The sequence below is a fragment of the Macaca mulatta genome, chromosome 14 (assembly GCF_049350105.2).
Source record: "Macaca mulatta isolate MMU2019108-1 chromosome 14, T2T-MMU8v2.0, whole genome shotgun sequence".
Classification (NCBI taxonomy): Eukaryota; Metazoa; Chordata; class Mammalia; order Primates; family Cercopithecidae; genus Macaca; species Macaca mulatta.
This window is the reverse complement of record NC_133419.1, coordinates 103063799-103076092: the sequence shown is the minus strand read 5'-3', so window position 1 is coordinate 103076092 and position 12294 is coordinate 103063799. Positions and strand designations below refer to the sequence as shown.

The 12294-nt window shown below is 36.8% G+C and overlaps 1 protein-coding gene across 13 annotated transcripts in view; it reads right to left on the bottom strand.

Annotated features, from left to right (window-relative positions):
• The window catches only part of YAP1 (Yes1 associated transcriptional regulator), a 125638-nt gene that overhangs the window by 28025 nt on the left and 85319 nt on the right, over positions 1–12294 (bottom strand). The gene's annotated exons all lie outside the window — the stretch shown is intronic.

The window sequence follows — 12294 nt, the reverse complement described above, 5'->3', positions numbered from 1 at the left end:
AAACTAGCTGACTAAAGGACAAAGCTGGAGAACCTTATTTATAACTTCTGAAGTGTGAATGATGTAAATTCATTACTTCTTATGAAATATAAAAATGTAATTAAAAATTCATCCACAAAAACTAAGACAAAGCATTCCAAGCAGCAAAGCCCATGAAAATAATCAGCCCTTAATATATCCACATACACATCCCAATAAAGCAAGTAGATTAAAATGATATGATGCTTGCTCATATCAAGTTGAGTTCACAAGTATTTGGATGACACAGATTTGTCTCATTTGACACCATGGCACACACAGCACAAAGCCTAGATAGCAAAAAAAAAAATTTTTTTTTTGAAGCTGTAATACACTATTTGGTGGTCAGAAATGGACTGGGTTTTCATACTGGTGAATTTCTGTCACTGATACAACACTGATCAAACTGTGGATTAACCCCAGTGGGCAGAGGGAAGTTTTATGTGAAAATGTTAGTAAAAATAATAAACCTTTTCAGATACATATTCGACTTAAGTTGAAATTTTGGGTCACTCTTTCTACTAAATGTTTAGTACACATTGACTAAAGAAAACCCCAGGTCCCAATGGCTTTGTAGTCATTCAAGGAAGAAATAACACCAATCTTACACAATCTCTTCCAGAGCATAACAAGGATGGAATATTTTCCAACACTTATAAGGCCAGCATAACCTTGATACCATACAAGGATATTAAAAGAAAGGAAAATTACAGGCCAATCTCTCATATAAACCTTGCTACAAAAATCCTAAATAACATACACTGACAGCTCTTATAACTTAATGGTCTCCCAGTCACACAGCAAACTCCTCGTGATTTTTAATGTGTCCCATTATAACAGACTGCCTGCTTGGTAAATGCCATTTCTTCTTGGAGACTACTTGAGGAAAAACCTCACAAAGCTGAGTCCATCCTATACATTAAAAATTTTCTTCTCTCAAGGAATTGCCTGGGAACGTTTCCATATTGTCTACTGACGTTTCCTGCCTGATTCTAATTTTTTGTTTACAAATTTATATGCTCCCTCAGACTGAGTGCCAGAGTATGGGCCATATCCTAGTCATCTATGTGTCCTCAATACCTAGCACAGCATCTGGTACGAAGTGCGTGCTGAAAAAATACTGAGCCAGAAACTATTTAAGACAATAGAGAAGTCCTACTATTAATTTCTCTTTAGATTACCACACTTTTTTTTTTTTTTCCTTTTCTGTCTTACTATGTTGCCCGGGCTGGTCTCAAACACCTGGCTTCAAACAATCCTACTGTCTGTCTCTCAAGTAGCTGAGACTGCAGGCAAGCACCATACCTGGCTCAGGACTGCCCAATTCTTCTATCAGGCTAGCATAGTACTGAGACAGAACCAAGGATATTACAGAGAGGAAAATTACAGACCAGTCTCTCTCAGAATAATGCCTTGGTTCAATCCAATCTTCTCAGCTAGTTAAGATGACTGCATTATTCACTTAGTTCCCTTTTTTCTGCTCTTATTTTTTTCCCTCCAGCTTTTCTGTATTTCATTTTCTAACTTTTAAGTTGAACTTAATTCATTTCAATCTTTTTTTGGAAGACTTAAGTCAATTAATTTACCCTTAAGTCCTGCTTTACCTGCATCCCACATGTTTTGAAATAGTATAATTCATGACTGTTCTATTCCAAAAACGTGTAATTTCTATGGTGACTTACATTTAAGTTATGAGCTATTTAGGAATATATTTTTGTGTTTCCAAACATATATTTTACATTTTGAAGGTAATTTCCATAAACACAGAAAAGTAGAAAAATTAATACAGATAATGAATCCTTGTATACTCATCACTCGCGTTCTTCCCAATTGTCAAAATCTGGCCAATCTTTTTTTACCTCTATCCTCAACTACTTTTCAGCGCCAATTATGTTCAAGTGAACAATATAGCATTTTACCCATAATTTCAACATATATTTCTAAAAAGATGGGGCCTTCTTTAAAAAAAGAAAAATATAATTACAATACCATGATTACACTATCAAAATTTACCAATTCCTTAAAATTATCAAAAGTCCATCCCATGCCTACACTTCCCTATTATCAAGGGAATTATTATTATTTTTACAATTGGCTTGTTCAAAACAGAATCCAAACAAGATCCATACATTGTATTTGATTCATAATCCAAGACTTCTTTAATAACATGGTTCTGCGGTTTCTGGATCATCAGGAGGAAGAGCACCTAGCAACGTTTTAGAAATGCAAATTCATGGGCCCTGACCCAGGGCTAATGAATGAGAAACTATGGGATGAAGCCAGCAATCTGTGTTTTGACAAGCCCTCCCAGTGACTTTTGATTCATGCCAGCACTCTGAGGACCACTGTTTTATTTTTTATTTTTTTTATTTTATTTTTTTTTTTTGAGACGGAGTCTCGCTCTGTCGCCCAGGCTGGAGTGCAGTGGCGTGATCTCGGCTCACTGCAAGCTCCGCCTCCCAGGTTCACGCCATTCTCCTGCCTCAGCCTCCCGAGTAGCTGGGACTACAGGCGCCCACAACCGCGCCCGGCTAATTTTTTTTTGTATTTTTAGTAGAGACGGGGTTTCACCGTGGTCTCGATCTCCTGACCTTGTGATCCGCCCGCCTCGGCCTCCCAAAGTGCTGGGATTACAGGCGTGAGCCACCGCGCCCGGCCACCACTGTTTTAATACACAGGTTCCCCCTTTGTTTTTTCTGTCATTTATTTGTCAAAGAAACTGTGTCATTTGCCTCATAGACTTTTCTACAGCCTGGACTTTGCTGACTGCATCCCCATAGTACTATGTAGCATGCTTTTCCATTTCTTGATTTCTGTAAACAAGTTCGAATATAGAGGCCTGATCACAATTTTTGGCAAGAATACTTCACTGGTGGCACTACATGAGGACAGAAGGCACAAGATGACTGTCTTCATGATAAGGATGGATCAGTGGTGCAGACATGCCAAACCTATTATATCCACTTTAGGTTATTTTCACCCAATGGTTTTTTAGCAACCACTGATTTTTTAAAACCTAAACCCATTATTTCATTAGAGGTTACAAAATGATGGTATCATTCCTTCCCATGTATTATTTGAAGTTCTATAAATAAGAATTTTTCCATATTAAGCATTTCGTTACCCTGAAACATAATTTGTACAGGTAAGGTACAGAATAAATGTTTGATTCATTCCCTTTTTGTGCATATTTTCAGGATGATGAGTTGGTCCCAGAGTCCTCCCAAAGGTAGCCAATAAGGGTTTTAAAAAAAAAAACATCGGCCGGGCGCGGTGGCTCATGCCTGTAATCCCAGCACTTTGGGAGGCCGAGACAGGCGGATCACGAGGTCAGGAGATCATGACCATCCTGGCTAACATGGTGAAACCCCGTTTCTACTAAAAAAAAAAAAAAAAAAAAAAAAAAAAAAAAAAAAGAAAGAAAGAAAAAGAAAAAAAATTAGCCTGGCCTGGTGGCGGGTGACTGTAGTACCAGCTACTCAGGTTGCTGAGGCAGGAGAATGGTGTGAACCTGGGAGGCAGAGGTTGCAGTGAGCCAAGACCATGCCACTGCACTCCAGCATGGGCGAAAAAGTGAGACTCTGTTTCAAAAAAAAAAAAAATCATTCTGATACTCTGCTACCTAGAGCAAAGGGAATGCAATCATTATGAAATCACAGATTTATTTAAAATACGTTTATGATGGGTTTTAATCCAGCACAGTTATTCTGATCAATGCCCAAAGTGTGCCATATTTGACCAAGGTAAGCCCTTCAAGCTGGATCTTTTTGCTATGGCTACAATGGGCTTGGTCTACTTCCTTGTTTGCTTTTAGGCATAAAAAGATGTTCCAAGGTCATCTAGTATATTCCCTGCCCCAAATTTTAGTCAGCCTTTTTTGAAGCAGCCCTGATTTCTCTGACTGGGAAATGGTATTTAAGAGACATTAATCTGGGTACTAGGGAGTACCTATTATTATTTTGTTGCTTTTTTGTAACTATTTCTAGGTGGTACTCTCCTTCAGAAAATGCATATTTCCAATTCAGATTTAGGATGCATGGTTTTCACTTTGATTTTATAACAACTATTTTTTCTCATGCTGAAAAATTGGGTTCTAACAACATTAATATGTATTGTCCTCTATATATATATACAATCATCTAAAAACAACATATTATGATCACTAAAATGATTGAAGTTTCAGATTTCTTTGCAATTTTATCTCCTTAAGATATTCCATTAAATACATAAAGTAAAATCACTGTGCTTTAAAGTCACCTGAAATTATTCTTCTATAATTAGCCAACTACCTGAAATACAGGTGTACTTGTGACATTCTGCTTTTGAATTTCAGAGATGGGCTTTATTTCCCACCCACTTCCTCCTACCTCCAATAGGTAACAGATAAACTGTATTAGTGTTTCCTTTACTCTACTCTCAAAAATGTAAGCAAACACATACACATCCCTTCTTCTTTGATATATGGTAGCATACTATGGATACTTCCTTCCACTTTGCTTTTGTCTTTCTAACAATACAACCTGAGATAACTCTAAAGCAGTATATAGAGATTTTCCTATTGACATAGCTGGTTAATATTCTATTCAACCAATTTCCTATTAGGTTTTCATTATCAGTAAAGAGTACTGTACAGAATATACTCATACATAATTTTGTATTTCTGCTACTATATCTTTGGGTAGATTTCTATATGGGAGATTGCTTAGGTGAATGTTAAAAGCATAAATAATTTTGCTAGATATCGCCAAATTTGCACCACCGCCCCACCCCAGGAGTTGTACTTTGATGTATCCTCACTAGTAATGTAAGAGAGTGCTTTTTCTGCCCCCAAAGCCTTGCCAATTTTGGGTTTCTGCCAATCTGAAAGATGAGTAGTATCTCAGTATGATTTTTATTTTTGCTATGTCTTATTATACAATCTACACACGAAGGGTAAGAAATCTGTATCTGTGATGTAAGTCACAAACAATTTTCCTCAGTTTATCACCTTTTTTTCTTGTTTTTCCTAAGAACTTGGTCTTAGCCCGGCGTGGTGGCTCACGCCTGTAATCCCAGCCCTCTGGGAGGCTGAGGCAGACGGATTACTAGAGGTCAGAAGTTCAGATCAGCCTGGCCAAAATGGTGAAACCCTATCTCTACTAAAAATATAAAAATTAGCTGGGCATGGTGGCAGACACCTATAATCCCAGCTACTCCGGAGGCTGAGGCAGGATAATCACTTGAACCAGGGAGGCGGAGGTTGCAGTGTGCTGAGAGCGCACCACTGCACTCCAGCCTGGGCGACAAGTGCAAGACTCTGTCTTACAATAAAAAAAAAAAAAAAAAGCTTATTTAGTCAAATTTATCAATCTTTTTAAAAATCTGAATTATGTTTTCTCACTTTCAAACTAAAGAGAAATTCACCCATTTTAATTAAAAAACTAAAGTTCTCATTTACGTGGCAACTCAATCTGATCCACTGCAATTTATTCTGGTGTATGGCGGGAATGGATCTAATTTCATCTTCTTCCATATGGCTAACCATTAGTCCCAACACCACTTGTGTTACAGTGTATCTTTCCACTCATCTTCTTTATCATAGACTACATTTTGACATTTTGTTATTTCCAGACTTTTTATTAATCTAACTAGTCTTATACTAGTACCACAGTACTGCCTTTATGTTTATACTATATAAACATGTAAGTTATATATATGTATATAAACATATACATTATTTAGTATGTACAATATATACAAGAGTACAACCTTAGTAATATGTTTAATAGCTGGTAGGGCAAGACATGTTTTTTGAAACTAACTTTTTTACTATGAGTTTAAATGTAATTGCATTGAGGTTTAAAAAACATAGGCTATATAATATTGATTCTAGACAATTTGTGACTCTGTGACTTGACATGTGATCAATCCTTGTAAATGTTTGTCCTAGGCCAGGGCCAGGTCAGCTGCACGCCTGACTTTTCCCATTGACCTGTTTTGTGTGTCCTCTTCCTTATTAACACTTTTATTAACAGTTCTTCTCAGGAGCCAAATGGCCCCTAAACCTGGCAGGCCTCTAGCACTACCCACAATGCTTTATGTGGTTTTATTTTCTGCCCTATATATTTTTTTTTATTCATACTCTGGTTGTGTCTTTTTGGTTATCTTGTTTTAATATTTTGTCTGGAAGAGAGAAAGGATGTCAAAACACGACATATGGCTCCAGCTTGTTCAAAGCCTTATTAATCGCATATGGAAAAAAAATCATACTTATTAACTCAGGAAGACTTAGGAAATGGCTTTATAAGAAAGTAAATGGCTAAAAATTTCATCCTTATAAGTTAGTTTAGTATTTTACAGGGCAATGGATAGGAAAAAAGCCAACAATTTTTGGGACCTAAGATTTGCCAGGCATCAACAACCTCATTTAATAAAATTGCTCTTTTCTGTTACCAACATATTTACATAATTGACAGGTATCATAGCATATATAAAAAAACATAGCCTTTAGAGTCAAATGAACTTGGATTAGAGTTGGGCATACTAATTCAGTAATTCACTTAATCCTCGGTTTCCTCATCTGTACCAAGGATACTGACATCTCCATTTGAGTTATTATGAGGACTGATTATTCTATCACACACCTGGAATAGTGGGTGCTCCATAAACCTTAGTCTCCTCTCTTCTCCAGAACTTCTTTCAAGACTCTGACTCCTACAGACTAATTCCATATTTTGATGATTCCTATACCTCTCTCCTCCTCCTCCACAAACACGCATAGACATATACATACATTCTCTTTCTCCCTCCTATTTTATCAAACCATTTACTGTTTCCAAATATTCCTATGATTCACAAAGACATGCATGTTTATCTTTCCTACAAGGTCTAAATAGAAAAAAGATGGGTAGTGGAGATTGAGCTAAGGGCATAAGGGGATCCTTCTCTTTTGGTGAAACATCTTCTTGGTGTTTCAATATAACACTCAACATATTTCCACACAGATACATTTTAAAAGTGTGCTGTGCCAGGTTTTATAGCATGAGTTAAATATGAATTGGGCAACTGAAGTGAGATTCATCACATACAATGAATATATCATAAATTGAGGCCCAAGGCAAACAACTACTGGGGAAAAATGTTTTTGGTTCCAAGCAATAAAAAAGCAAAACCCCAAAAACCTGCTATAAAATAGCCCATCAGTAAGCTGAGGAGTGTTGGAATTATAAAACTATTGATTTCAAAGCAGATTCTAGAGCTAAACATTGTTAAATACTTCATCTATTAAGAAACATTTGGATAAGCTTTTGAGCTTTCCACACTATATTTTCATTACGTAACATAACATTATTTATGAAATAACATACATTCTTGGTTAAAAAAAAAAAAAACTGAATAGTAATAAAATTGCACAAAGATAAAGTGGTAAATAGCCTTTGCTTCTCACCAGTTTCCCAGAATTAGATACCATAAGCAGTAATCATTAATGACAATAGCCAATGCTGATGGCAAACTGAATTGGTTGGTAAGGTCTTTTTCAAATCTAAGCTTATCTGACTATTCAAAACCATGGAACAGGAAAAATAGGATATCAAAAGATGAAGGAAGAACCAGTCCACAGAATTAAACAGAAACTTGCACAAAATTATGTAAGAGAAATACTCTGATGACTATTGTCAGCACTTTTGGCTGTGTTTACCTAAATGTTGTTACCTATGGATACCAGCAGCACTACAAGGTTTCCATATAAAGAACTCACTTAAATGACCAATTCAAACAACCTTGTTTATCTACTGAAGCTGGGATTTATTCCTCTCCAGAAGCATCCTGTTCTTTACCTTCTGAGTATCTTAAGCCTTTCAACAAAGCACAGAGCGGTGCACCCACATGGGGTGCAGCAGAGACCTCACAAGCAGGCAAGAAACAAAACCGGCTTTGTTTCCTGGGGAAAGGGGGCAGGGCAGCAAGAAAAGAAAAGAATAGCATTACCAACTTCTTCCTCTGGCTATCAACTATTGAAATCCCAAAGTTTCCAGTTTTAAAAAAATTTCTAAAAGGTAAAAACAAAACAAAAACTCCACAAAATGTCAGAATTTTAAAAATTGTAATATGCTATGTTTTAAAATTTATAGTCTGTGCTTCTTGCACTACGAATAGTAACTGTTTTCAAGTTTTGCTTAACAAATCAGCCCTGACAGCTTTATGGTAGAAAACCAATGACTGAGCAATTACTGAAAAATAAGGGACTACTTTCTCAAAAATAAATGAAAGGGGTCATCACCATAGGTTTTTTCTCCCAAGTTTCATTCTAAACATGTGAATTTCCAAACTTCAAACAATTTTTAGATTTACATGATTTGTAACCTCTAAACGTGGATTGTAACAATGTACTACAGATTTGTTAGTCATAAACTTTCGAATAATAAATTTAATTCTAGTAATCTTATTGGGTATACATTTAAAATAAGAAACAATTCTTAAACTATTAAAACATTATATCAAATCTCCCACAACAAAAGCTTTTGTCTAGTATTTTTTTCAAATCTCAGACACTGCATATTTCCGTATTAGCACAGCTATATTAATTTGTTCAAAACATTTAGAAACAAAATTTGGGTTTTCCTCATACCTACGAGTATACTCAAAACTACAAAACAGTAGACTTGTTAAAAGAAATTAAGGTTCTTCTAAAAACACAAACCAATAGGCCATCTGTGGGTCTTAAAGCAATAAAAACAAAACACAAAACACCTATTCCTGGCTCTCAGCGTTTACTGCATGACCTAAAGGAACTGAATCATCTACAGAGAGTTGCTATAAAGTGGCATAATCTACTTAAACGTAAATACTTAAAACATAATCTACTTAAACATAAAATGTAGTTTTTCAGTAAAATATTGCTTACTTAATTCACACTGAAAAGCTGTCTTTTACAAAAAAAGGAAAAGATGGGAGACCTAACCTAATGACTGAATACATCTTTTTATGATCAATATACAAAAGGTATTTCCCAACTAAGCTATATACCTAAATGACATCATGCCTAGAAATAATTTTTTCTCTTTACTGAGATAATTCACCCTTGTTACATGTACTGTCTGGTAGTCCTTACATATTCACAGAATTGTACACCCATTGCCACTAATTTCAGAACATTTTCATCACTTCAAAAAAAAAGTCACAAAAACAAAAACAAACCAAAAAACCCTATATCCATTAGCAGTTCACTACCTACTGCCCTTCCCTGCAGTCCCTGGCAACTACTAATCTACTTCTGCCTCTATGAATTTTCCCATTCTGGACATTTCTAAAAATGGAATTAAGCAATATATGGCCTTTTGGGCCTCGCTAGTCTCATTTATAATGTTTTCAAGGTTTAGCCATGTTTTAGTATGTATCAAGCACTGCATTCCCTTTAATTGCCAAATAATATTCCATTACATGAATATACCACATTTTGTTAGTCCATTCATCAACTAATGGGCATTTGGGTTATTTTCACTTTCTGGCTATTTATTATAAAATAATACCGCTGTAAACCCGGATACAGGTTTTTGTGTAGACATATGTTCCCAATTCTTTAGCCTCTGTACCGAGGAATGGAATTGCTCGATCATATGGGAATGTTATAGTTAATGTTCTGAGGAACTGCCAGCCTATTTTCCAAAGTGGTTACATCATTTTTCAATCCCAACAGCAATGTATGAGGATTCCAATTTCTCCACATTCTGGCCAACATTTGTTATCTTTTCCAAAAAACTTTAGCCGTCGTAATGGGAGTTAAGTGTTATCTCATTGTGGTTTTGGTTTGCATTTCTCTAATGATCAATATGTGGGGACAGTTCACCTGCTCTAACATCCTACTCTAGGTTTTGTCACAGGCCAAGTAACCTCTCCATCCCACACTCTGCACTTCTTTCCCCACTTCTGGTACCAATTTACTCTATTAGTTTGTTCTAGTTTGCTGTTAATAAAAACATACCCAAGACTGGGTAATTTACAAAGAAAAGAGGTTTAATAGATTCACAGTTCAGCATGGGGAGGTCTCAGAAACTTAGATCATTGCAAAAGGGGAAGCAAACATGTCCTCCTTCACATGGCAGCAGGAGAGAGAAGAATAAGTGCTCAGCGAAGGGGGAAGCCCCTTATAAAACCATAACATCTTGTAACAACTCACTCACTATCTGAGATGAGAACAGGATGGGCGAAACTGCCCCCCCATGATTCAATTATCTCCACCTGGTCCCTCCCACAGCACGTGGGGATAATGGGAACTACAATTCAAGATGAGATTTGGGTGGGGACACAGCCAAACCATTTCCCCAGTACCAACTCCCAGCCTCCCCAAACTGGATTAAAGTTTTCACATCTTTAGCTGTTCAAAAATACTGTTAACAAGTATCAATACTTTCATCAATTCAACTTCCCCCTCCTTCAAACATAAAAATTCATTATAATGTTATTTTTCAAACAATACAATCATGAATGCAGCTAAAGAAAACAAAAAGAAATCCAGCAGAACATTTTCTCCTCATCACCTCATCAAGCAGTTTAGGGCAGGACACAGGGTTTGGTAAATGAGGTGAGGCAGAAAAGGGAGAATGTGTTCTCATTAGCTTTCAGCTCTCTCTGTCCCCAGAACACAACTAGACATTTCCCCCCACTACAAAAACAAAGTTTAAGGTCTAGTTAGGAAAGAAAGTTCAGATAATGAGACTGTAGAGAAGCAGCCAGACATGGTGACTTGCACCTGTAATACCAGCTACTCGGGAGGCGGAGGCAGGAGGATTTCTTCAGGACAGGAGTTCAAGACCAGATTGAGCAACACAGAGACACACCGTCTCTAAAAAACTAAAAATTAAAAAAATAAAGAGAAGGGGCATTATCTTTTAAAATACACTTGTCACTATGAATTCATGTTAGATTAATGAATAAACAGTTCAATTATAACACTTTATTTCTAATTTTATTTATTACTAGTAAAGCTCTTTCACAGAGGGGAATTTGTAATGTAGAAGTGATGCATACCTCAGAGTTTTTACTGAAAAGCACAAAAACTGCTCTGAAATTTGACTGGCAGCTTCCTATGTGCCTTTTTGCAAAACCCCCCTTGACCACCCAGGTGCAAGCAGGTTCCCACCACCCTAGTTCCTGTCACCCCACGTTGTTTAGCACCCTTTACCGTACTTAACACATTTGTAATGATTTATTTACTTGTTTAGTAGCATGTTCCTCCCCACCCATGGCTAGCATAGTGCCTGGCACGTAAATGGCACCCAAACTTTTGTAGCATAAATAAATAAATCCTAAAATAGTTTCTCTCCCTAGTTAGGAGGATGCTATTAGTAATGCACAGGAGAATCTCCAAGCTGAAGCCAGTCCAGAACGAGTTCTAAACTGACCTTAGCAACTAGGGTAGCAGAACAAAATGAGTATAAAACAAAACAAAACAGAATCTGAACCACTCTCCTTCTAAATCACTCCAATTACTTTTCAACAGAAATTTGACCTTTCCAATAATTCTATAATCTTTTTTTTCTTCTATCTGAATCTTTGGGTTGGTACAAAAAGGAGCAAGCAACACCAAATGCCTCTTCTTTTCTGGCATATAAGATGCTTGCTGTTAATACAGAGTTACTACAACTATAACTTAAAAAACAGTTTTCTTTTAAAAAATATGTAAGGGGTTGGACACGGTGGCTCGCGCCTGTAATCCCAGCACTTCGGGAGGCAGAGGTGGGCGGATCACAAGGTCAGGAGATCGAGACCATCCTCGCTAACATGGTGAAACCCCATCTCTACTAAAAATACAAAAAATTAGCCGGGTGTGGTGGCGGGTGCCTGTAGTCCCAGCTACTCGGGAGGCTGAGGCAGGAGAACGGCATGAACTCGGGAGGCAGAGGTTGCAGTGAGCCAAGATTGCGTCACTGCACTCCAGCCTGGACAACAGAGCGAGACTCTGTCTCAAAAAAAAAAAAAAAAAAACTATGTAAGGTCTTTTTGAGTGTGTTTGATAGGGACTTTAATAACACGAATAAGGCACTAGTTTAAACTATCATCTCAGTGACGCTGGCGGTCTTCAACTTTCATGTTTAAAAAATCCAGTATGAACAATGTACTCATTTTGTAAACAAAGACAAAAACGTTTCTTCATTGTATAATTAACTAATGGCATCAATGAAATATTAATCAAGTAGAAACTACCTATTAGTTTATCCTCCTTAACACATGTCTACTCAGCCTTGGTTAGTACAGGAGAGATTGCTTACCGTAATTGATAAACTATTTTGGCATTAT